Raw genomic sequence first — 25874 nt, forward strand, 5'->3', positions numbered from 1 at the left:
CTCGTACAAAATGCAGCAGCTAAAGTTCTTACTAGAACTAGGAAGTATGACCATATTAGCCCAGTTCTGTCATCACTGCATTGGCTTCCTGTTAAACATCGTATAGATTTTAAAATCTTGCTAATTACTTACAAAGCACTAAATGGTTTAGCTCCCCAGTACCTGAGTGAGCTCTTAAAGCATTATAATCCTTCACGTTTATTGCGATCTCAGAATTCAGGCCAGCTGATAATACCTAGAATATCAAAATCAACCGCAGGTGGTAGATCCTTCTCCTATTTGGCACCTAAACTCTGGAACAATCTTCCTAGTATTTTTCGGGAAGCAGACACACTCTGTCAGTTTAAATCTAGACTAAAAACGCATCTCTTTAACCTGGCATACACATAACACATTATCAATTTATATTTTAAAATCCGTTAAAAGATTATTAGGCTGCATAAATTAGGTCAGTTGGAACCGGGAACACTTCCTATAACACCAGATGTACTCGTTACATCAGAAGAAGAATGGCATCTACGCTAATATTAGTCTTTCTGTTTATCCCGAGGTTTACCGTAGTCAACCGGATCTGGGCCGTATCCAGATGAGACCGAGGACCTGCACCTTGACATGACCACAACGCAGCCCTGAAGTATCAGCAGAGATCGAGTCAACTAGATCATCCATTGTGAAGGCCTCATCGACACGACAGCCAGTGGCACAGTTCCTCAACAGACCGTCCATACCGGCGTGATGAATACGATCTTCAACTGGATGGAACTGAAATAAATACTTTGAATGTTGCGATCCTATCGGACTTATGATAGCAACCTGATTCATAACAAAGCACTGTTCGCCAGAGGAGAACTGGCCCCCCGACTAAGCCTGGTTTCTCCCAAGGTTTTTTCTCCATTTAACACAGAAGTCTATTTGCCACCTGTTTGACACCTGATGTCACCTGATGGAGTTTGGGTTCCTTGCCACTGTCGCCTTTGGCTTAGTTGGGGACACTTGACATTTGACTTGACATTTGATATTCAACAGTATTCTTGACATTTATTCAACAGTGCTTTGTTCTGCCTGCATTGACACTTTTCTTTAAGAGCTGCTGTGCAGCCAAAATTATATACCAGTTATCACTGTAAAGCTGCTTTGACAATCTGCATTGTAAAAAGCGCTATATAAATAAAGGTGACTTGACTTGACTAGACTATCACCAGGAGACTGTCACTCAGATAATCGCAAGTAATCATAATGCCTCGAAATAGCAAAAGTACGAAATAATAATACTAACAGTACTAATAAAATATAAATAAAAAAAATCTCTTGGTGGGGCGGGGGCTCTCACTGGTGTCCCCCAGCTGTAGGCAACCGCTTAGTTTACCTATGCCTAGAAACAGCACTGCATGAAAACAAATGATAAGTAAAAATAAAATGCAAATGCTGAGGTGGATTTTTTCTGTGAAACCGCTATGAAAATACAAACTCTCTAGCACATTCAAATTAACACACGTCCAAAGAATTACAGCAACTGTCAACAAACAAAACAGAGAAATGTCGTGGACACACAAATGAGGAAGAGAAAATGAAAAAGGTTTTTGTTTCTATGTTTTTTTAAGAGTGAAATAAACAAATTATGCGATGTCCTGAATGAGAGCAGATATAATAATCACTTTGTTTAAAGACGGACAGAAACATCAGACTCAGGACAGAAACACACGACCTCTAAAGTAAGAACAACTTCATTCTTTAACCACAATTAGACTTTGAGATGTTAATATGGTCTTAATGATTGTGAATCCAGTTATGCTGCTAAATTAGTATATTTTTTATACTTTTATGTTTAACTTTTATTACACCTACGCTCTATTCTCAGATTTCTTCTTCAGAAATGGAGCAAACTCTATATTTCATTCTTCTTCTCATTGGTGAGTGTTTGTTGTTTTATTTATGGTTTATAGTTTCATCAGGTTTGACTGTTATGAAAAGCATTAAATCAAACCCTCTCTTTCACAGCTCTCTGCTCCGTATCTGAATGTGTTCAGCGTCAGTATCACTTTATAAACGTGAGGAAGAACGGGATTGAAGCTCAGAGATACTGCAAAGAGAATTACACAGATCTGGCCACCGTTGACAACATGAACGACATGAACGAGCTGAAGAAGAGTGTGAATGATGGAGGTGTTCAGTATGTCTGGATTGGGCTGCAGAAGACGGGTGTTGATAAATGGCAGTGGTCTTTAGGAGATCCTGCGCTCTATCTGAACTGGGCTCCTGGACAACCTGAAGGCAGAGATGAGTGTGCGGTGATGATGAATGGACAATGGGGATATTTTCCATGCAGTATCAGCCTGACTTTCATCTGCAATAACAGTGAGTGCAGCTATTTAAAATTTCTGTATAGACGTGTTTTATCTTTAAAATAATTCTACAGATTCTAAATAAATAACCAGCTGCTCAAACAGCTCAAGTGTTTGAATGACATCTATCCAAACCATAAAGCAGCATAAGATTAATGAACAAATTGATTCATGAATCTGTTTGTTGTTCTTAAAGTGAACACAGGATTCGTCTTTATCAATCAGACGAAGAATTGGAGAAAGGCTCAGAGTTACTGCAGACAGAATCACATTGATCTGGTCAGTGTAAGGAACCAGAATGAGAATCAACAGGTGGCAAACATCATTAGTGATAACCATTTATCTGGATCATTTGTCTAGATCGGTCTGTTCAGAGTCAGAGACCCATGGCGGTGGTCAGATCAGAGTAACTCCTCATTCAGATACTGGAGGACTGGTGAACCTGATTTGAATATAGCTGGTGAAAACTGTACAGTGGTTGAACCGAACGCTCTGGGACAATGGTCAGACTTCTCCTGCAACCAAAAATATCCTTTTGTGTGTCATGAAGGTGAGCAGATCCTCACAAAACACACACAATCCATCCATCACCTCCATATATCTTAAAGTAGGGCTGGGCGATATGGCAAAAATGTAATCTCGATCATTTTTTTCCATATTGATCGATAACGATATGTTTCGATAAATAAACTGTTAATGCTGCCAGCTTTAAAAAAAGTATCCCAAGTTCCCAAATATGACTGAAGCCACAAAAATTTGAGGGTTCATTAATTACATTTTAAACTATAGTTTATTAACAAAAACAGATTACACATTTGGCCTTAAAAATTAAGACAACTTACTAACTTAGCATGTGACTTCTAATTATAAACAAGCCCGAAATACACCGGGACTCTTATTTTGAAATGTCTGTACAATTGCAGGCCGATCCGTAAGATTCTTACAACCATCTAAAACATTTTATATAAAGGCCATAAAGTAGACATTGTAATAATTCATCAACTTGAGTTCATTAGCAATCGCTTGGCATAAATCTGCGCTTTTCATTGATTGAGAATCACTTTGAAGCAGTCTGAAGCGCTGTTGCGTGAGCCTATAGAACGCGCAGCAGCGCCGCCTTGTGACATACTGCAGTGCAGCACACGTGGGAATGTTGGCGGGAGTAAACAGTTCTGATGCACACATAACGAGCAGGTACGAGGGGAGATTTTCCACTAGTTAATCGATCGTGGATGGTTTCATTATCTTGGATGGATACAAAAGTATGAGAGGATAAAAATAATAAAAGCATAAATGTGTCTCCAAAAATACCTGGGCGGCCAGCCCAAGTAACGCTGCATTCACACGGGGCGTCAGCGTCAACGCTTGACGGAGAGGGCGTGTCTGAAGCTTGTGTTGACGCGACCATTATAGTTATAACAGCCAATCACATTAATTTCCGGTGTTGCAATGCAATCGGCTAGCGGCTGCTCTAGGGTATTTGCATAGGGCGATCTGATTGGATGACGTCTGCGTTGGCACTTGAAAAGTTGAGAAATCTTCAACTTCTGCCACTTGCAATGCGAGTGAAGCAAAGCGACGGAACCCATAATTCAGTTCGGCAACGCATGATGTCACCCATTCAAAGTAAATGAAAAGCGTTAACGCCGGTGCCCCGTGTGAATGCAGCGTAAAGGCTGAATTATACTTCTGCGTCAAGTGTACGGCGTAGCTATGCCGTAGGTTGTTTGTCCAACGCGTAGCCTACAACGTAGCCTGACGCACACCTCTTCAAAAATGTAACAATGCGTCAATTCTACGTGGACCACAAGCGCTGTGATTGGTCTGCTAGAGCCCCTCCCTCAGGTCAAAAAACTGACGCGGCGCAATAGGAGAAGAGTGAGCGCTTTCAACTTCCATATGAATGAAAAACGCTCTGTTTCAGGGGACACATACAGTCAAACTGCAACAAAAGTCATTACCTATTTGCCGCTTCTCTGCCGTTTCTGTTTGTAAGCTTCTCTGACAACGTACATGACGAGCTGCTTCTTCTTCGGCTTTTGCCTTGATCCTCAACATGACCGCGGACACTGCCAACTAGTGGTCTGCATGGACGTCGACGCGGACAACGATGCTGAAGTATAAATGAAAACAGACGCATAGCCTACGGCGCAGAGGCTTTGGCGCAGGTCCGACGCAGAAGTATAAATCAGCCATAAGTCTATGGGTGCGTCTCAATCAGCTCCCTAGTTCAGTAGACAGGGCACTGATCAGGGAGTTGGCCACATTCATTTACATTATATACTGATTCACAATTTAGGAAGCTAGAGAGCAGATTGAGACGCAGGGCATGTGTGGGAAGCACTGTGATGGAATAGGTTGGTTGTGTTGCCAGTCTTGTTTTTCACCGTCCGACGACATATTTTACATTTGTCCTTGTGTCAAGTTTGCTTTGCAATGTGACGTAGGAAATTTACTTTGTTCTTTGATGTGAACGTTAAAAGCTGCATGCTGATTAGCTGTTTTCGCATATTTCTGCTGTATGATTGGCTCTTATATTAATCCATATCAAGTAAAAATGCCTAGAGCTTATCATCGTTATCAACATTTATTTTATCGTGATTCGATATGATATCATTTGTCTGCACAGCCCTATCTTAAAGTTCACACTACATGTCTGACATGACAAATTCCTACACAGTGTTTGTTCTGCATGTTGTTTTTGATCAGTCTCTCTCTAGTTTTTCTTGTGGTTTGTTTTGTGTCCAGATAAACTGATCCTGATCAAAGAGAATCTGACGTGGCCTAATGCTCTGAGATACTGCAGACAGAATCATGTGGATCTGGTCTCGGTTCATTCAGAAGAGATGCAGCGTCGTGTGATGAATGTGGTTAAACAGGCGTCTACTGAGGCGGTGTGGTTGGGTTTACACAACTGCTGCAGCCTGAATATGTGGATCTGGGTCAGCGGAGACATCGTGTGCTATCAGAACTGGGCTCCAGGGAACGGAGTAGAGGACTGTCGCCTCGAGAAGAGAAAAGGAGCAGTTCAGTCTGGAGGAGATCAGCGCTGGATCAGCCTTCCAGAAACTCGCAAACTCAACTTCATCTGCAGAAATGATGAGTGAATGTTTGTGTGTTTACTTACATTCACTGTTTTCATTCTTCATTTTTTCTCTTATTTACTTGTATTTGTTTTAGTAAGTTCTGAGTGAATCTGCTAACTGCTAAATTTTAATCATCATGGCATAATATGATCTTTTTATGTTTTTATTTAATGTTTAATATTCTTTAGATGTTAAGTGTGTTTTGTAAATCTCTCTGTATATCTGGTGTGGTTTCGTCTCTTTATGTTTTCACTAATCTTATCTATATCAATAACTGGTTGAATGTGAATCTGTGAGCAGCAGCGCTTCAGAATAATATTGTTTGTGTCTCAGAATGAAATCTGGTTTATTCTTAGAAAAGCTGAAGTGAAGTTTGGGTATAAAATATCTTGTGTTTGATCAAAATCATCAGATAAACATGTGAAACAGAACATGAGCTCAAATAAACTCATCTACAGTCAGTATTCTCGCCTCTGATTATTTCCTGATTTCAATGTCACAATGACCGCTCAAATGACAGATATGCAAAACTTGAATTTGACTTGATCACAGATAGTTATCTTTTCAATGACTTCTGATTTGATTTCTGAAAACCTTTCAACAAAAAGAAGTCAATTCATTCAAAAATTAGAGTCAGTTCATTCAAACTCTTTTGGTGTGCAAATCTCGAATTTCAGTATTAACTGGATATGCAGTTCACATGAACAATTCTTGACTGAGTTCACAATTCAGCAGTAGCTTATACCTCAGAGTCAGTGATGCGCGGGTTGATCCAAAATGAGTGGGTGCCTGCGGTCACCCGCGGTTACCCGCGGTTACGAGTCATCCAAAAATATTTTTAATGATATTCGGGTCGCGGTCGGTCGGGTCGTTTAAAATAAAGATGCCAATTAACCTTTGTAATTTATATAGTACTAGACACATTTTTCTATGAAATACATAGGCCTAGACTTTATTGGCTGAATAACTTGCACGAAGATGACGCACAAGCTCAGTCTGCAGGTAGAGATGGAGGCGGCAAGAGAAAAGGTGAAGACTGGGGAGTGGAAGCTCCACAAATACACACATAGAAAGAGCAAAGTGTGGGAGACATTTGCCGAAATAATGAAAGAATGAAATAGTAACATTATTAATGTTGAGCGTTATTAACTTTTTAATAAATGCTGACGCGGGACAAAATGCCCGATTTCCCAACACGTTGAACTGAGCAATGCCATTGTACCATTTTAATAGGCTACTTTTAAACGCATATAGCTCAGTAATGTCAGTTTTATGTATTTTCTGAGAGGGGGCGGGATTTTTGTTGGGAAAGTCGGGGGAGAGACGCACACTTCGATTAGACTGGATAAACACATGCAACATCTTAATTGTTAAGAAAATGAAACGAAATAAATGAATAAATCAAGCCTTTATTACATAACACTATGCTATATCATACAGCATTCAGAAGAACAGTTTGCGCTCCTAAGGGCTGTCACACGTTTCCAAATATGGCCCAATGACGCTACGATGAGCATTTACTAGCCTACTTTTAAAAAATGCGGGTAAGGAAGCGGGTTGGGTACAATATTTTCTTTCTTTTTTTTTGCGGTTCGAGTTGCGGGCGGGTTAGTTGAAAACGTCGGTCGGGTGCGGGTTGTTTATACATTGATCCGCGCATCACTGCTCAGAGTCCATATGCACTTAGACCTTTAAGAATCCTTAAAGGGATAGTTCACCCAAAAATGAAAATGTGATGTTTATCTGCTTACCCCCAGAGCATCCAAGATGTAGGTGACTTTGTTTCTTCAGTAGAACACAAAATATGATTTTTAACTCCAACTGCTGCCGTCTGTCAGTGGTATAATGCAAGTCAGCGGGAACTTGGACTATAAGAGTAAATAAAACATGACAGACAAGTCCAAATTAAACCCTGCGGCTCGAGACGACACATTGATGTCTTAAGACATGAAACCATCGGTTTGTGCGAGAAACCGAACAGTATTTATATCATTTTTTACCTATAATACACCACTATGTCCAACGGCATTCATCACTCGATTCGTGAGGTCTGATCGCGCTCTGACAACGGCAGTGATGTCTAGCACTCATTGAAGTATATGTGTGGGCACCAAATGGCAGAAACATAAATCGGCATCTACTGTCAAATATTTGAATGTGATTTGTCGTTTAAATCATGTCAGTTGATCTATAACGCGTGATGGGTGCTGCCACCGCAGCCAAAGTGCGAAAGCACGTTTGAATTTAGCAATGAACTTTCTGATCTTACCAGTGTTGTCCTACCTTTCATTTCTTTTTATTTTATGGACATTCTAACTGCATTCTATAGGCTATGTCACGCAGTGAGCTGTTGCCCTGCGTCATATTCATTATCAGTCAACTGTATGAAATGTCAAATGACCTATAGGTCAAGGGATGGGGCAAGTGCGTTAAATAGTTTAACATGTTTTTTTTCCTGTAATTAATTAATCTAATTAATATGTTAAATTCCCAGTCCTAATTTAAATGCAAGTGCATTGGGAGAAAGTGAAGAAATGAGCCAAAACCGAAAACGAAGCAGCATTTGGCTGCAATGATATTCAGCGGCAAAGCTGAGTGCAGAATTTGCATAATGAAAATATCCGTCAGAGCAGAATCAACAACAAACCTGCACAGATATCTAAGAACCGCCCATCCATCCGTGCAGCTGGAGGAGAGAGAGCAAGCGAGCTCGTCATCCACTGACCCTGAGACAAGTTCTTCTGCTGCATCCACTGTCTTTCCGAAAACTGCAGGTGTACCATGTCCTTCTGCAAGTCAAACCAAGATAAGCACATTTATTCTAAAACAAATGACCCCAGCCAAACAAATAAGTGTTGATGAGAAGCTAGCTAAAATGATAGCCTGTGACTTTCAGACATTTTCCATTGTGGAGGATAAAGGATTTAAAACTTTTGTCCAGGCCTTAAACCCCATGTATGTTCTCCCCTGTAGAAAGATCTTGTCCCAAACCATTATTCCACGACTTTATAACACAGAGCGTGCATTGTGTCGAGACAGAGTCAAAAAAGCTTCAGCAGGTTGCCTGACAACTGACTACTGGACATCCAGAACGACATGCTCATACATGTCCGTCACATGACACTTTATTGAAAACTTTAAGATGACAGCTTGCCTTCTTGACTGTTTTGAGTTTGCAGAGAGACACACTGCAGAAAACCTGGCAGAGGAGCTGCTAAGAGTGGCAAAAGAGAGGCGAGTAGACGACAAAGTGGTGAGCTGTGTTACTGATAATGCGGCAAACATTTGCAGTGGACCCACCACCCACCATGTCTAAACACAATAAACCTGATGATTAAAGATACATTGAAGGTGGTGAAACCAACTGTGGACGAGGTGAAGGCTATTGTAGAGTTTTTCCACAAAAGCATGATTGCCACAGAGAAGCTGAAATCCACACAGCGCCAGATGGGGATGCCAGAGCTAAGGCCCAAACAGGAGTGTGCTACAAAGGTGGAAATCCACATTTTATATGTTGAAACGCATCCTGGAATCAAAAGATGCCATCATCTCCACCCTGGATGTCATCAACGCTCCTGTTGATACTCTAAGAAAAGAGGAATGGGAGACAATGAAGGAGGTCTGCTCCGTTCTGGAGCTCTTTGAGGAGGTGACTGTGGAGATAAGTGCAGAAAGCTACCTTGAACAATTTTGTTTTTACTTTATTATTTCTTAATTGGAACCACAAGCTTCTGTGCGGAGGCTCTTTGACCAGAGAGCAACAGGAGACACTGCGAGGAGAATGGCAGTCTATGGCAGTACTCCAAACGTCCGTTTCACATTTAAATTACGTCACAGTTATTAACCGTACATTGCGATTTTAGTCATTTATTTATTTTTATTTGATGTTCATTTAAACACTCTATTACACTGACATTAAATTACAAATAAATAAAGTAATGAAATATTTAATTGATTAAAATACACATTTGTGAGAGTGTTTCCAGTAAAGGCTGGGTATCAAGTGACCCTAAATTTGACTTTTTTTCTGCCTTGATCACTCTGTGTTTTTACGAAGGTCATATGTGAACAAATGTGGTTAATGTGGAAAATATGGGGAAATCTGTGTTTTTGCTGTAAGTGATTTAAATTCTTCTAACATTTAATGGAATGTAGTTTCACAAGGATTTCTTTCACCCACATTTACATTGTCAACTGTAAGATTGGAAATGTATTTTCTTGCACCATGAAATACATTTTTAAATATATTTTAAGCGTATGAAGGTTGAAACAAAATATATTTTCAGTTTCAAAAATATATTTAATTGAACTTAGCTGTTTACAACATGTATTTACTTTTATTTAAAATATATTTTGACCAGATCTATAATACATTTTTATGCGCAAAATCTACAATGGTTCATTACAAACCGGACATGACGAAAGTAATTAATTAATTAATTTTCAGACTCTGAATCCTATTAATTCAGAGTTTGATTCACCAAATATTTGAGATTTATATTATATCTGATAAATAATACAATGAAGTACTTAAAGTTTAAAAGCACAGCAGATTTACAGCAGTAGTTCGGTAGTTTTTGTTGCTCTTGTCCTTCTGTCTCCTCCGTTTCTTTTCCCCAATAGTATCCGAGGCAAATTTATTAATGCAAAATAATCAACACAACCGAAATATATTTCAGGCTTATTTGAACCAAGACAAGCACTGTTATCTTATTATATAAACACATGTTCCCCATAAAAACACAATGATTTAGTCATCTTTTAATGCAGCACATAATAAACTCTGTAACACTGAAACACTGCCCTCTAGTGTGACTTTGCTGTAATTGCATCAATAAACACAGATGTAATTACTTCAGTGGCCTATATTATAGTATAAAAGCTGATCTGACGCTTTACCAAAGTACCTACGTGATTAATAATACAGTATGTTGCTGTCATTAATTAAGTTAAATGGAATAAAGTTGAAATGAAGTAAAATAAGGTGTGCTGTAGCGCTGCTGCCATCTCGTGTTTGAAAGTGGCACCTACATCAGATTCACTTTGAACAGATTGTAAGGCTTGATTTTCCTGCTAAACGAAAACTGAGACCAAGCATCCTGCAATAAAGCAATAAAACTCACCTAGAGAAGAAGATCTCAGAGAAATAGCAAGGGGCAACGCCTTGCCCTAACTCCAAAAGGACAACGCCTCCCCCACCACACACACACACACACACACACACAAACTCTCCTTCCCCCTGACTGAAAGTTATTCAACGCGTAAATTGTAACTTGTGTATTTATTGTTTTTCCCTTTTCATGTTTGGTATCATTTTAAATGTCTCAGTGCGATTGGTAAAATGGTCTCAATTTCACAGCAGTCACTAGAATTATGAAGAAGATGGAAAACTAAGGAAAATTCTGTCCTCTTTTTGGGTGGTGTCTCTTCTCCTCTCCCCCAAAACAGGTGTTGGTGTAATAAACATTTACGATCCTTTTGTTCTGGTCCTGGTATAAAAGGTAAAGAGCAAAGCAGTCATGTGGGAACTTCTGTAACCAGAACCCCCATACAGAGATGGGTGAATGTCTGAAGACATTCATGTATCACTGTGTGTATATGCATTTCTTTGAGTAATCGATGTTATGCATTTAACATTTCTGAATTGGCTTCTAATTGTCTAATTGTAATGTAATTGGCATGATATATTTTACTTGACAAATAAACTGTTATATTTGATTTACTCTGGATTCTTCTGAAATCATTATGACCAGTAGATTACTGGAGTCCGTTATTTCCGTAAATCTGCGTCAGGGCAGGTCAAACTCGAGAGCCTCATGAAAGGAGCATGTTGCACATCATGGGACTTTTTGAGTTTGCCTGTTATTGACTTAGCAAGTTGCAGTATCGTGACTAAGAAAACTGTATTTTTGTATGGACAAGCATGTGGCGGTTTGACTCAAATGCATTAGTAAACTCTGCACCCTCTGACTAAGAATCATAAACTGGCGAATTTATGTCCGTGAGAACGCAGTCGGCCGATGCGAAATTCTCTAAGCGATAATGGGTCCGTAATGAAAGAATAATTGAAAATAAGAGATACCCAGAATAATCAAATATCTAAATTAATACATAACAAATGATTAATTTCTAATTGGAGACACAACCCTTAGAATAAGAATCATTTGAAATTGGAGTCAGATTAAACGAGTGAAATTAAGTGAACTTCACAGAGACGCTGAAAAGGCATACACGCGTTAACCTTCGCCCAACGCCGTCGGACTTCGTTTTTGGGCCGATGGGGGGTTCGTTACAACTCTATTATCAGAAACATTAGCAGCAGGGATACAACTACATGCTGCCTTCCACAAGCAACAGTTTCTGATGTAAACAGGGAACTTAAGAGTTTCTGATGAAATATAAGACTGCAAATTGACTAATCATCCATGTGGAGAAGAATGATATTCGGAAAGAGCAGTCAGAACTCCTTAAAAGGGATTTGAATGAACTTTTTGAAATGCTTAAAAGACTAAAAGTTCAGTCGTTCATCAGTGGACCACTCCCAGCAAGAGGAACAAATAGATTTACACGGTCGCTTGGGCTTAACACATGGCTGCAAAAAACCTGCAACTTAAAGGGACTGAATTTCATCAACAACTTTTCTGGAGTCACACAAACTGGGCTCAAGAGTGCTAAAGGACAATATCTACTTCTCCCTCCATCATCCTTCAGCAGTGTGTGCAAATCCACTCAACCTGAATGGCACAAACACACCTGGACAGAGTACAACTGACCACAGGACTTCATTTCAGCACCTGAACTGATATGCGGTTGACACATCCCACAAGGTCAATGATAACACCACGCAGCCACAACAACCACTGCTCACGGACACAATCCCGATGGAGCCCTGCCCACAGAGCTCACCGATAGACAGTGACGTGTTAGAACTGCTCCAAGATTCAGCACCCAAGGATGACTTTCGGGTAAACAGCCAGGGAAGCCAGGACAACATATTACAGCCTCCTGTAACACCAGAGCAACAGCCTCTCTCACCGGACACGTTATCCCTTTCTCCAGCATCCCCTCTTCTGTGCTTCTCAGAGAAAATGGAGGAACTGGTGTATGCTGGAACCAAACTCTCCCACTCTTTTGCTGTGAGCCCCCAGATATCAACAAAAAAGCGAGCCCCGAAACCACCAAAGCCTGCGGGCCCAGCTCGCCCTCCCCCTGCTCCTGCGAGAGCTCTTCAGCCCCTGCCACAACGCCAGGGCCTTCACCCTCCTCCATCTATTCTAGGTGAACCAAAAACAACCGATAACAGCTCTCAGTGATGTGTGTCGAGTCCCCGCTTTGATAACAGTGACTTTATCAAATGTTTACAACCCAGTGTGCCTGATGCTTTCTCTATTTCTGTTTTATTACGTGATAGAAAGCCTAAGGCCTTCTCAAACCATTTGGAAAACCCATTTATTCTGCTGCCTATTACACGTCAAACTAAGATTACTGTAGAGACAGAAAGTAAGACTGTTAAGTTAGCACTTTTAAACATCCGTTCACTTAAAAATAAATCACTTCTAGTCAATGACTTAACCACAAACAACCTAGATTTTATGCTTCTAAATGAAACATGGCTTGAAGACAGTTGCAGTTCAACAATCCTGAATGAAACAGCCCCTCCTAACTTTACTTTTATGAGTGTCTGCAGAGCTGTTAGGAGAGGTGGAGGTGTTGTTGCTCTATTTTAAGATGTCTATCAATGCAAGCAAGTGTCATTTGGTGATTACTTGTCTTTCGAATACTTGGGTATTGTGTTAAAAGGTGCTCCTCACATTCTACGTATAGTTATTTACAAGCCTCCAAAATACTCTCCAGCCTTTGTGGAGGACTTTACAGAACTGTTATCAGCAATTTCCTCAGAGTTTAACTGTTTTGCTATTACTGGGGATTTTAATATCCACATGGATAATGCAGAATCCAATATGGCAAAGGAAATCCTAACAGTTTTGAATTTTTGATCTGACTCAGCATGTACATGGACCTACACACAATCGTGGACATGCTCTAGATTTAATTATTAATAAGGGTCTAAACTTTTCATCCATTGTCATTAAGGATGTAGTGCTATCTGATCATTTCTGTATTTTCTTTGATATATTGATCTCTCCGACTGTTGAAGCTAGATCTATCTCGGTCAAACAGCGATGCTTAAATGAGAATACTAGTGCACTGTTTATGAAGGCTATATCTTTAACACCAAGCATATCTGCAGACTCTGTTGATTTTCTCCTTGATTCTTTTAACTCAAAAGTACAGAATGTTATTGACAACATTGCTCCTGTGAAAGTCAGGAAGAAAAGTGGCAGACAAAAAGCACCGTGGAGAAACTCAACAGCAGTGCAAAATATGAAAAGACAATGCAGAAAAGCTGAGCGCATGTGGCGAAAGACAAAACATGAAATCCACTATAACACCTATAAAGATATTCTTCATGCTTTCAATGTGGAACTAGGCAAAGCTAGACAGACCTTCTTCTCAAATATTATAAACAGAAACTTAACCCTCTGGAGTCTGATTTGGGGCTTGGAGAAGTTTTGACATGCCCTGACATTTGTGCTTTTTTCAGTTGTTCATAAACATATAAATGACAAAAGTGTCATTACACTGTATTCAGCATAAACTAGGCTACAATAATATGTGAGGAATTTGAAGTTTTTGAAGGAATAATGTTTATGCGTGGTTACTGAAAAAACAAAAAACTTAAGTCACTGAAATAAGGCCAAAAAAGTATAGTAAATCTGTGTTTACAGTACTTTAGGGTATTGGAGGTTGTAAACTAGAGTTTTTGCTTCAAAATTATGTAAAAATTATGCTGCCTACTCCTTCATATAAAACAATATATTGATTTAGTTTTTGTAAGACACTTTTTGCCAAGAAACACAGTATGCATGGAGGCGTGAATCACCACTGAAAAATGGACTTTGACAAAGGAATTGGATAGTAATTAGCTGAAATGACTTGCATATTAATGAGGCATTTCAGTCAGGTAGGCTGTGAAAAAAACCTTCTGTGATGTCTCAAGCTCATCATGATATATGAAACATACCGAAAAATATTATTACAATATAAAGTAATGGTTTTATATTATACTTTAAAATATAATGTATTTCTGTGATGCAAAGAGTCTGAATATAGGCTTTTAGTTTAAAAGCATGCACATTTGGAGAAATATTGGATTCTCATATGCTTATGTCAATTTTCTATACAGAGAAGTTATATTTATTTAATATTCATTGTCATTACTATGAGCGCTGGTGTTTTCAATTCATCCTTGAAGTCGGAGGGCGCTCTCTGTGCATTTTTAGTCCACAAATTCATCTAAAAGATGAATTTCAATAAGGGAATAAGCAACGCTGCTCAACGCTGCTGCCTGCCTGCTGTCTGACCTACGCTCGGAGCTTCGTGGAGTTTATCCTAAATCCTTCTCTTTATTCCTATTCACATAATATAACTTTCTTATTTTTCACTAGATTACTTAACCTATTGCATAGTATTACTAAACGGAACGATTTATTACTAGCAATCCACCAGCGTAATCACCTAGTGTTAGCCATAGCCTGCTAGCTACCGTCTACTTTCTTTTTTCCTCTAAACCAACCTTCCTTGTCGATTTAATGGCGGATTTATCAGATGTATGTTATTCTGATCTGTCCTCGCCAGATCGGGAAGCTGTGGAGACGTTGCTGCCCGGCATTCATCGATCCACCGCGAGGTACAGCGTCCCGCACATCACCCTTGCCCCAGGCACCGGCAAGCGACCGAGACATCCAGCCAGCGAGTCCCGTGTGCGTTGCAGTTTTTCGGACGGCGTTCATCAAACACACGGTCAGTCATGTCCGACGATTATCATGTGTATTAAATGCAACATGTACAGCTTAGCTCTTTCTGTCAGCAGTGAGCCTTACACATGTGATAAATGCAGGGATATTGTCAGGCTGACAGAGAGAATCTCAGAATTAGAGACACGCATCCAAACTTTAATTGAGGATAGTGAGAATGAAAGGGCCTTAGATACTGCTTTGGATGCGACTAGCCTAGTAAACACTGCACATTCGGTTCCGGTTGTAGAAGCCACGCAGCAGGCTAACTGGGTGACTGTGAGGCGGCATAATGGCAAGAACAAACACCACTCTTCCGTTCCGATTAGAACATCAAACAGGTTCTCCCCACTCAGTGACGCACCCACTGAGAATCCTGTTGAAAGTGCCCTAGTTATTGGCGATTCTATTACACGGAACGTGAAAATAGAGACACCAGCCACCATAGTCACATGTTTGCCGGGGGCCAGAGCACCTGACATCAAAGCAAATTTAAAAGTGCTGGCTAATGCTAAACGTAAATATTCTAAAATCATTATCCACGTCGGCACAAATGATGTTCGACTTCGCCAGTCGGAGATCACTAAAATTAACATTAAAGAGGTGTGTGAACTCGCAAATTCAATGTCAGCAGAAGTAATTTGTTCTGGCCCTCTTCCTGTTCGTCGGAGTGATGAGATAGTTAGCAGGTTATCATCACTCAATGGCTGGCTGTCTAAGTGGTGTCCGCAGAATAATATAGGTTTCATAGACAATTGGAAAAGCTTTTGGGGCAGACCTGATCTGTTGAAAAGAGATGGTATTCATCCCTCCCGGGATGGTGCTGCTCTTCTCTCTAGAAATTTGGCAAATAGTCTTAGAGCTGAAACATGACAAACCAGGGCCCAGATCAGGACGCAGACAAACTGGCTAAACCGACCGTCTGCTAGCCGCCTGACGTCACAGAACTCAAATAATTCACAGCACATAGAAACTCTTTCACCTAGATATTATCACATAGAGACTGTGTCTGTACCTCGAACTAGTAAATACAAAAAACTTCCGAAACCTTTTAAGGGTAAAAATTTAATTGATGTTCAAAAAATGAAAATCACAGATAAATCAGATAAACAAATGATAAAGCTTGGGTTACTGAATATTAGATCTATTTCTTTAAAAGCACTTATTGTAAATGAAATTATCACAGACAATAAACTAGACTTGCTGTGTTTGACAGAAACCTGGCTAAAACCGGACGATTACATTACTTTAAATGAATCTAGTCCTCAAGGTTATGATTATCGACACAATCCTCGACAGAAAGGCAAAGGGGGAGGTGTTGCTGTAATTTATAGTAATATATTCAGAATCATTCAAAAGAATTTCAAATATAACTCCTTTGAAGTGATGGTGCTTTATGTAACATTATGTAAGTTGACATTTGTGCTGGCTACTGTATACAGGCCACCAGGACACCATACTGACTTTATCAAAGAATTTGCTGATTTTCTATCAGAGTTAGTACTGGCTGCGGATAAAGTCCTTGTTGTTGGTGATTTTAATATCCATGTAGATAATAATAAAGACGCATTTGGATTGGCATTTGCAGACATTTTAAACTCTATTGGAGTTAGACAACACGTGTCAGGACCCACTCATTGTCGTAATCATACCTTAGATCTAATACTGTCGCATGGAATTGATATTGATGCTGCTGAAATTCTACAGCAGAGCGACGATATATCAGATCATTATCTAGTCTCGTGTATAATACAATTAGCCAAGGCTACAAAACCACCACCCAGCCATAAATATTGTAGAACCATCACGTCTACCACTAAAGATTGCTTTATAAATAATCTCCCCGAGCAGTTTCATCGCCTTAGTATACCTGACAACTTAGAAGAACTCGATGCTGCAACAGAAACTATTGGCTCTCTCTTTTCCAGCACATTAGATGCAGTCGCTCCTTTACGTCTAATGAAGATTAAGGAAACTAATCCAACGCCGTGGTATGATGAGCACACTCGGGCTCTAAAACGAGCTGTTAGAAAAACTGAACATAGTTGGAAGAAAACAAAACTAGAAGTTTTTCGCCTTTCGTGGAAAGAAAAAAATGATTGAGTACAGAACGGCTATAAGAAATGCTAGATCTACTTATTTTTCAAATCTCTTAATAGAAAACAAACATAATCCTAGGTATTTATTTGACACAGTGGCTAAATTAACTAGAAACAGAGATTCAACTGCTGACGTTTCCATAGAGCACAGCAGTAATGACTTTATGAACTTCTTTACTTGCAAGATTGATAATATTAGAGAGAAAATTAAAAACATGCAACCGTCCACAGTTTCGCTTCAGACAGTGCACTGTAGTGTCCCTGAGGTAAAACTAGAATCATTCGCCGCTATAGGAGAGGAAGAATTATCTAAACTTATCAAATCATCAAAATCAACGACATGTATGTTAGACCCAATGCCAACTAAACTACTGAAAGAAATGCTTCCAGAGGTCGTAGGTCCACTTCTTGATATAATTAATTCATCCTTAACACTAGGATATGTGCCAAAAACCTTTAAGCAGGCTATTATTAAACCTCTTATTAAAAAACCTCAACTAGATCCGAGAGATTTAGTAAATTACAGGCCAATCTCGAATCTACCTTTTCTGTCAAAGATACTAGAAAAGGCAGTTTCAACACAACTGTGCTCCTTTTTAGAAAGAAATGGAATCTGTGAGGATTTCCAGTCAGGATTTAGACCATACCATAGTACTGAGACTGCTCTCGTTAGAGTTACAAACGATCTACTCTTATCATCCGATCGTGGCTGTATTTCTCTATTAGTGTTATTAGATCTCAGTGCTGCTTTTGACACTATCGATCACAACATTCTTTTAAAAAGACTTGAAAACTATATTGGCATTAGTGGAATTGCTTTGGCATGGTTCAAATCGTACTTATCTGACCGTTATCAGTCTGTAGTAGTTAATGAAGAGATGTCGTATCGATCACAAGTTCAATATGGAGTACCACAAGGCTCAGTACTAGGACCGTTGCTTTTCACTCTGTACATGCTGCCCTTAGGAGAGATAATTAGGAAGCATGGTGTTAGTTTTCACTGCTACGCTGATGATACTCAGCTCTATATTTCCTCGCGCCCTGACGAAACCTACAAATTCACGAAACTAACAGAATGCATAGCTGACATTAAAAACTGGATGACAAGAAATTTCTTATTATTAAATTCAGAAAAAACTGATATCCTAATCTTTGGACCAAAAACTTCCTCACGAAAAAACCTTGAATACTCCCTAACACTTGACGGGTGCTCCATTAAACCTTCGTCCTCAGTTAGGAACCTGGGTGTGCTCTTCGATACCAATCTTTCATTTGAAAGTCATGTTTCTTGTATCTGTAAAACCGCCTTCTTCCATCTAAAAAATATATCTAAATTACGACATATGCTCTCAATGACGAATGCGGAACAGTTGGTTCATGCATTCATGACCTCAAGACTAGATTATTGTAACGCTCTACTGGGTGGTTGTTCTGCTCGGCTTTTAAACAGACTACAGTTGGTCCAAAATGCGGCAGCTAGAGTTCTTACTAGAACCAGAAAGTATGACCATATTAGTCCAGTTCTGTCAACATTACATTGGCTCCCTATTAAACATCGTATAGATTTTAAAATCTTGCTACTTACTTATAAAGCTCTAAATGGTTTAGCTCCCCAGTACCTAAGTGAGCTCTTAATGCATTATAGTCCTTCACGTTTATTGCGATCTCAGAATTCAGGCCAGTTGATAATACCCAGAATATCAAAATCAACTGAAGGCGGCAGATCCTTTTCCTATTTAGCACCTAAACTCTGGAACAATCTTCCTAGCATTGTTCGGGAAGCAGACACACTCTGTCAGTTTAAATCTAGACTAAAAACACATCTCTTTGCTCTTGCATACACATAACACATTATCAATACATTAACATTTTTCAAATCCGTTAAAGGATTGTTACGCTGCAATAATTAGGTCGGCCGGAACCGAGAACATTTCCTATAACACTAGATATACCTGTACATCAGAATAAGAATGGCATCTACGCTAATATCTGTCTCTCTGCTTATCCTGAGGTTTGCCAGGTGCTGGATCCAGGCCGTATCCAGATCAGATGGAGAACCTGTGTCTGGACCTGACTACAACGTAGCCCAGGAGACAATGGGCCTACAGATCCAGTTCTGGCTGCATCTATAATTCAGATTTTTAATCCCCGTATCCGCTTACATATATTTATATATAATCTATTTTTAATCTCTATAATAAAAATGTATAATTCAGATTTTGATCTCCATATCCATTTACATATATTATATATATCTTCCAAGGGGTTTTTTCCCTCCTAGGACTTTTTTCCCAGTGTTAGCACGCTGGGTTTTTCTCCTAGGGGTTTTTTTCCACCCCTGGGAGTCAGCCGACATTGGCTTAATGTAGCACCATCTTGTATATGTTACATATTACCATGCTTGTATGTACAGCTTATTTTTAACCATTTCCCTTTTTTCTGTGCTTCTAATATGTAAAGCTGCTTTGAAACAATTACCAATTGTAAAAGCGCTATATAAATAAATTTGACTTGACTTGAAAAGAAGAAGAGGCTATTCCATGAATGGAGTTTCCAATTCATACTGCAGCCGGAGGGCGCTAAAGAAACAAAAACTCATCTAAAATTCATCTATAGAAGAAAAGAAAACAGGAACTAACTGCATGTCTTCTAGAGCTCCCTAACCATGACTTTTACATCCAGATAAACACTTTTCAAGACAATAAATACACGATTGAGACGATGAATGCATGTATTGCCTCTGAATTTGCGTCTGAATAGCGCTGGCTCCGTGGGCGTGGCCGCATTAGCGGATAATGAGCTGAATCACGGACTTCTGACATGGCTCTCTTTTCATACAGATTACATAACACACAGAAGGTTTGTTTTCGATTTGACTTACATGATTTAAAACCTGACATCTTAACGTTTTTTTAGACATAAGTTTAATTTTTCTGTGATTAGTATTCACTAAGTTACAGTTCATTTTCTGAGAACTATCAGATTGGACTTCGTTCAGAGGGAGAGGAGAAATCACGCATCATGTTAGTTTTCTTTATTTTACAAAAAGCACAACATTGTGTTTTTACTCTGAGTGTATACAAATAAAAGAAGATATTCTATAGTTTCAATTGATATATTACTTATGTCTCTATGACAAAAAATGACGGAGTATTTTAAGTCTGTTTTGCTGCAATGTGAAAAAAAACCTGCAAAACGCGCCGGCGCGTTTTCAGACCTCAGAGTGTTAACACCCGCACTCTTTTTGCTACAGTAGAGAGACTAACAAACCCCTCAAGTCAGATTCCCAGTGAAATGCTCTCATTCAGCAAATGTTGTGAGTTTGCTTCCTTCTTCTTGGAGAAAATTAATAATATCAGAAAGGCGATCAGCACATCCTTGAGCTGCACTGGAGTAAAACAGATCAGATCACAACCTCAGGAAGTAGCTATTATGTTTGTTTTCGAAGCAGTTGATGGTAAAATTTTGGAAGAAACAGTACAGCACCTTAAAACATCAACTTGCACCCTTGACACACTTCCCACATCTTTTTTTCAAAAGCGTGTTTAACTGTTTAGAAGCAGATCTCCTAGAAGTAGTAAACGCCTCACTTCTCTCTGGAACTTTTCCAAAATCCCTGAAAACTGCAGTTGTTAAGCCCCTCCTGAAAAAGAGCAATCTGGATAACACCATATTGAGCAACTACAGATCTCAAATCTTCCTTTCATAGGCAAGATCATTGAAAAAGTTGTTTTCAATCAGCTGAACAAATTCTTAAGCTTGAATGGATACTTTGACAACTTTCAATCTGGTTTCCAACCGCATCACAACACAGAGACAGCACTCATAAAGATAATAAATGATATTCGCCTAAACACTGTAATATATAACGAAGTAGCGGTTCGTACAGTTATTAATCAATTTATGGATGAAATATGAATATAATAATTCATAAGGTTATGAATAAATTATGATTCATATATCGACCCGACGGGGAATTAAACATATATTGTGAATCAATTACAACGAATTATAATCAATTACATATATGATTAGTTCTGGTTTAATAATTACTTAGAGAAACTACCAGCTTGTCCAGCAAACCGTTAATTCTCATAGAATATTATGAACGGAGTTATTCTCTGGCCAATGAGAATAAATTCCTATTATAGCATCAAAGCCTAAAACGATCGAAAAACGTTAAAGTGACTTGGTCTTCAGTTGAAAGAACGAACAGAACAATCGAGCATGAATTAAAGTGTTTAATATATGCAGCTATGACTGAGATTATACGTCTAAAATATATACAGAAGGTATACACATATATATACACAAGAGTGAAAATGAAGAAAAGACATGGAAAGAAAGATGATCAAAGGATGGCAAATTCTTTGTTAAACCTTTTTGAGAGAGAGAGCCAGCACAGAAATCAGTTTAGACAAATTCAGATAAATGATAATACTTGCTTATTGGTTCAAGTCCGTGTGTAGCAGTTTCAATGCGCCTGGCTGGGTTGGTCCTTTCAGAGAGGGTTTCTCCGGCGGGGTTTTCAAAAGAGGTTTAAGCTTAAGTAACTTAGCCGAAGAGAGAGAGAGAGTCTAAAGAAGTGGTCCTCCCGAGCTGCGCGCGTGGTTGGGAAGCGCGGTCACCTGAGGCGTCCGTGCACGAGGTGCTCGTGAGTCAGTCGGGAGACAAAGGAGAAGAAGAAGAGGGCGCGAAGAGCGAGTGAAGGTGTGTGTCGTTGTCTTTATGGAAACCCAAGCTAACACACCTCCTGAATTGTAGCGACCAATAAATGCGCAGCACTATTTGGCGGGCAAAGTTGCTTTGTTTGGTCTCCTAGCTGAATTTGCATACTTGATGATTATCCGATCGGATTTCGAGATGGAGTACGTTCTTCACAGGATCATTAAACACATAGAAAAATGCGTTTGTCCGTTTTGTGACATGTTTCAATGAATAGCTCGAGTCCGGAGCTTTAAAACGAGATCAAACTCGATAGGTCGGAAAGGCATAGGGAAGAAGTTATGGTTTACAGACAGAATTCCACTATTACCATGCACACTAGCACAAATACACTCCTTTAAACACTAGGAAACATGCATACGCTTCAAAATACAGGATGGGTATATGTTGGCATAATTTGTATTTTACATATACAGTCAAAAATGTATGTTTGTGAGTTTCTGTATGTGTCTGTGTGTGTGTTTTTGTGTGTCCCTGTGTGTGTGGGGTGTTGGAATGTGGATCTGGTCAGTCTCTGGGGGGGTGCTCCTTTTGAAGTCACCAAAGTGAGGAAGTTGGACTTTTCTGTTTACCATCGCAGGCCCACAAACCTGCCGAAAGTCACAGTCGTCCGGCGACGATTTAGTGATTTATAAACAAAGTTCACCAGGTTAAAAGCGTTCTGAAAACTCCAAAGTTTATTGACTCTGAACGGATCCATCCAGGCGTTACAACACAGATACAGGTAAATTATCAGTGCTGGTTCTTCTCGACCTCAGTGCTGCGTTTGACACTGTCGATCACAACATACTTCTTGACAGGCTGAAAAACTGGGTTGGGCTTTCTGGGATGGTCCTTAAATGGTTCATACTTAGAAGGGAGAGGTTATTATGTGAGTATCGGTGACCATAAGTCTGAGTGGACATCCATGACATGCAAGGTTCAATACTTGCACCCCTCCTGTTCAACCTATATATGCTGCCACTGAGCCAAATAATGAGAAACAACCAAACTGCATTGTGGCGAGGGGGGCGTGGTTCAGCGAAGTCTGCAACGGCAGAGAGCGTCAGGAGACGCGTGGTAAACGAGCGGGTTGAATGCAAATCACGAACACCTGTTTCTCATTCCAGTAATTGGCGCGGAGACAGGATAAAACACCAGGAGAAGCAGGAGTGTGTGAGAGAGAGAGGGACTGCTGACTGAGACTGCTGGAGCTGATCAGGAGATCAATGCTGGAGTAAAGCCCGTCTGTAGATGTGGATTGTTTGATTGTGCGTTGCACAGACTTTTGTTTGTTTATTTTTCTTGGTGAAATAAAAACTCAGTCAGCAGTCAAAGCCGACCCTTGTCCTCTTCCTTCCCTGATGAACTTGATCATTACTACACTGGTGCCGAAACCCAGGAAGGAAGACGGAAGCCGCTGCCATGCAGGCAACCCCCGCCACGCCGTTTGCGGACATCATCGCATCCCTCGCAGTCCTGCACAGAGCCCTGCTGGATCTTCGTGCGGACCAGGAGCGCCGGTTCGAGGCCATCATGCGGGTCCAGCAGGAGGACCGCGAGAGGTTCCGGAGCTGGATTGACCGGGAGGTTCCTGTGGAGACCACCGGACTGGCTGCTGCGCCATTCCATCTACCCCTCAACAAAATGGGCCTGCAAGATGACCCGGAGGCCTTCCTGGACCTATTTGAGAAGACAGCGGAGGTGTCAGGTTGGCCCCGGGATCAGTGGCCCATGCGACTCATCCCGCTGCTATCGGGTGAGTCACAGGTGGCGGCGCAGCAGCTACCCATACAGAACCTCCTGGTCTTCAACGACCTCAAGAGGGCCATCCTGCAGCGGGTCGGCCAGACCCCAGAGCAACATCGTCAGCGCTTCCGGTCTCTGGAGCTGGGTGAGTCTGGCTGGCCCTTCGTGATGGCCCAACAGCTCCGGGACTCGTGCTGCAAATGGCTGTTGGCCGACGTAAGCGGCGTGGAGCAAGTGATCAATCGGATGGTGCTGGAGCAATTTATCACTCGGCTACCTAAGAAGACCGCCGAGTGGGTCCAGTGCCACCGGCCCACGTCGCTGGACTCGGCCATCCAACTGGCGGAGGATCACATGGTGGCGTGCCCAGGGGTCGGCGATCCCTTACCATCTGTCTCTCTCTCTTCTTCTCTTCCCCTCTCTCTCTCTAAACCTGTCCCTCTCCCCAGGTCTCGTCCGCTCGGTCCGCCTCGTGTTCCGCCCCGGGGGCGGGGCAGAACTGATCAAGGACAGTTTTTCGGGCCCAGAGCCCCGCCCAGGGGGGCGGGACTGGCTGCTGCCGGGCCGGACCCCGCTCCTGTTTCTCCCCTCTCTCCGCGCCAACCATTCAGCCCACTCTCTGCCACAAGAGCGGTGGGCAGGTCTGGGCCGGCCTGTTGGCGTTGCAGGGACCCGGACCATTTTGTGGACAGGTGTCCGGTTATGGAAGTGGGGACGATGATCCGGGTCCCCTGGCTGCCCCTGGTCAAGCTGGCCGGTACCAAATACCTGTGAGTAACAAGGGGGGTACCTATCAGGCTTTGGTGGACTCAGGTTGTAACCAAACCTCCGTTCATCAAAGCCTGATTTCATCCGGGGCATTGGATACAAGCCGCATGGTTAGGGTGCGGTGTGTGCACGGGGACGTGGTGAAATATCCTATAGTGCCAGTCGTTATTCAATTTAGGGGACAAAAGCATAGTGTGGAGGTGGCAGTTAACCCGCACCTCCGGCATCCGATAATTTTGGGAATGAATTGGCCCGCATTTAATAAATTATTGGGGTGAAATATTTTGCGATTATAAAAGATAGGTTGTATCGGGTGACCCAAGACACTCAGTCAAAGGAGGATACAACCCAGTTATTAGTACCAAAGAGAAAAAAATGCTTTTTCATGCGGCTCATTCTAATCCAATGGCTGGACACTTAGGACAAACAGCAACACTAAATCGCCTCATGACCCGATTCTTCTGGCCGGGCATTCACGAGAACGTGCTCAGGTGGTGTGCGTCTTGTCGTGAATGTCAGTTGGTAAATCCACCAGCCACTCCAAAAGCACCTTTGCGCCCCCTCCCATTAGTGCAGGTCCCCTTCGAACGAATTGGTATGGACCTCATCGGGCCATTAGAGCAATCAGCGAGAGGGCATCGCTTTGCATTAGTCATTGTGGATTATGCAATGCAATATCCGGAAGCAGTGGCTCTCCGCAACATTTCCGCTAACAGTGTTGCTGACGCACTGTTCAGTTTAATCTCCCGAGTCGGGATTCCGAAAGAAATCCTCACTGATCAGGGCACGGCGTTTATGTCACGTACGTTACGCGAACTTTACGAATTGTTGGGCATTAAATCGGTTCGGACCAGCGTCTTTCACCCACAAACAGACAGGCTGGTCGAACGTTTTAATCGCACGCTTAAATCCATGATTCGTAAATTCGTTCAGGAAGACGCCAAAAATTGGGATAAATGGTTGGAACCCGTTGTTCGCTGTGCGAGAGGTCCCGCAAGCCTCCACGGGGTTTTCCCCCTTCGAGCTTCTCTTTGGACGCCACCCCCGCGGGGTGCTGGATGTCCTAAGAGAGTCTTGGGAGGACGGACCGTCTCAAACTAAAAATGAAATTCAGTATGTGCTGGACTTGAGAACAAAACTCCACACTTTGGGGTGGCTATCTATGGAGAATTTGTTGCAAGCCCAGGACAGACAGAGCCGGTTGTATGACAGGGGAACTAATCTGCGCAAATTTTCACCAGGAGATAAAGTGCTTGTATTGCTCCCCAC

At 41.1% G+C, this 25874-nt stretch overlaps 1 pseudogene; it reads left to right on the forward strand.

The window, feature by feature from the left end:
• Positions 1 to 1572: 1572 nt before the first annotated feature.
• LOC125269665 lies at positions 1573 to 5901 on the forward strand (annotated as a pseudogene).
• Positions 5902 to 25874: the final 19973 nt, after the last annotated feature.

The sequence above is a fragment of the Megalobrama amblycephala genome, linkage group LG6 (assembly GCF_018812025.1).
Source record: "Megalobrama amblycephala isolate DHTTF-2021 linkage group LG6, ASM1881202v1, whole genome shotgun sequence".
NCBI lineage: Eukaryota > Metazoa > Chordata > Actinopteri > Cypriniformes > Xenocyprididae > Megalobrama > Megalobrama amblycephala.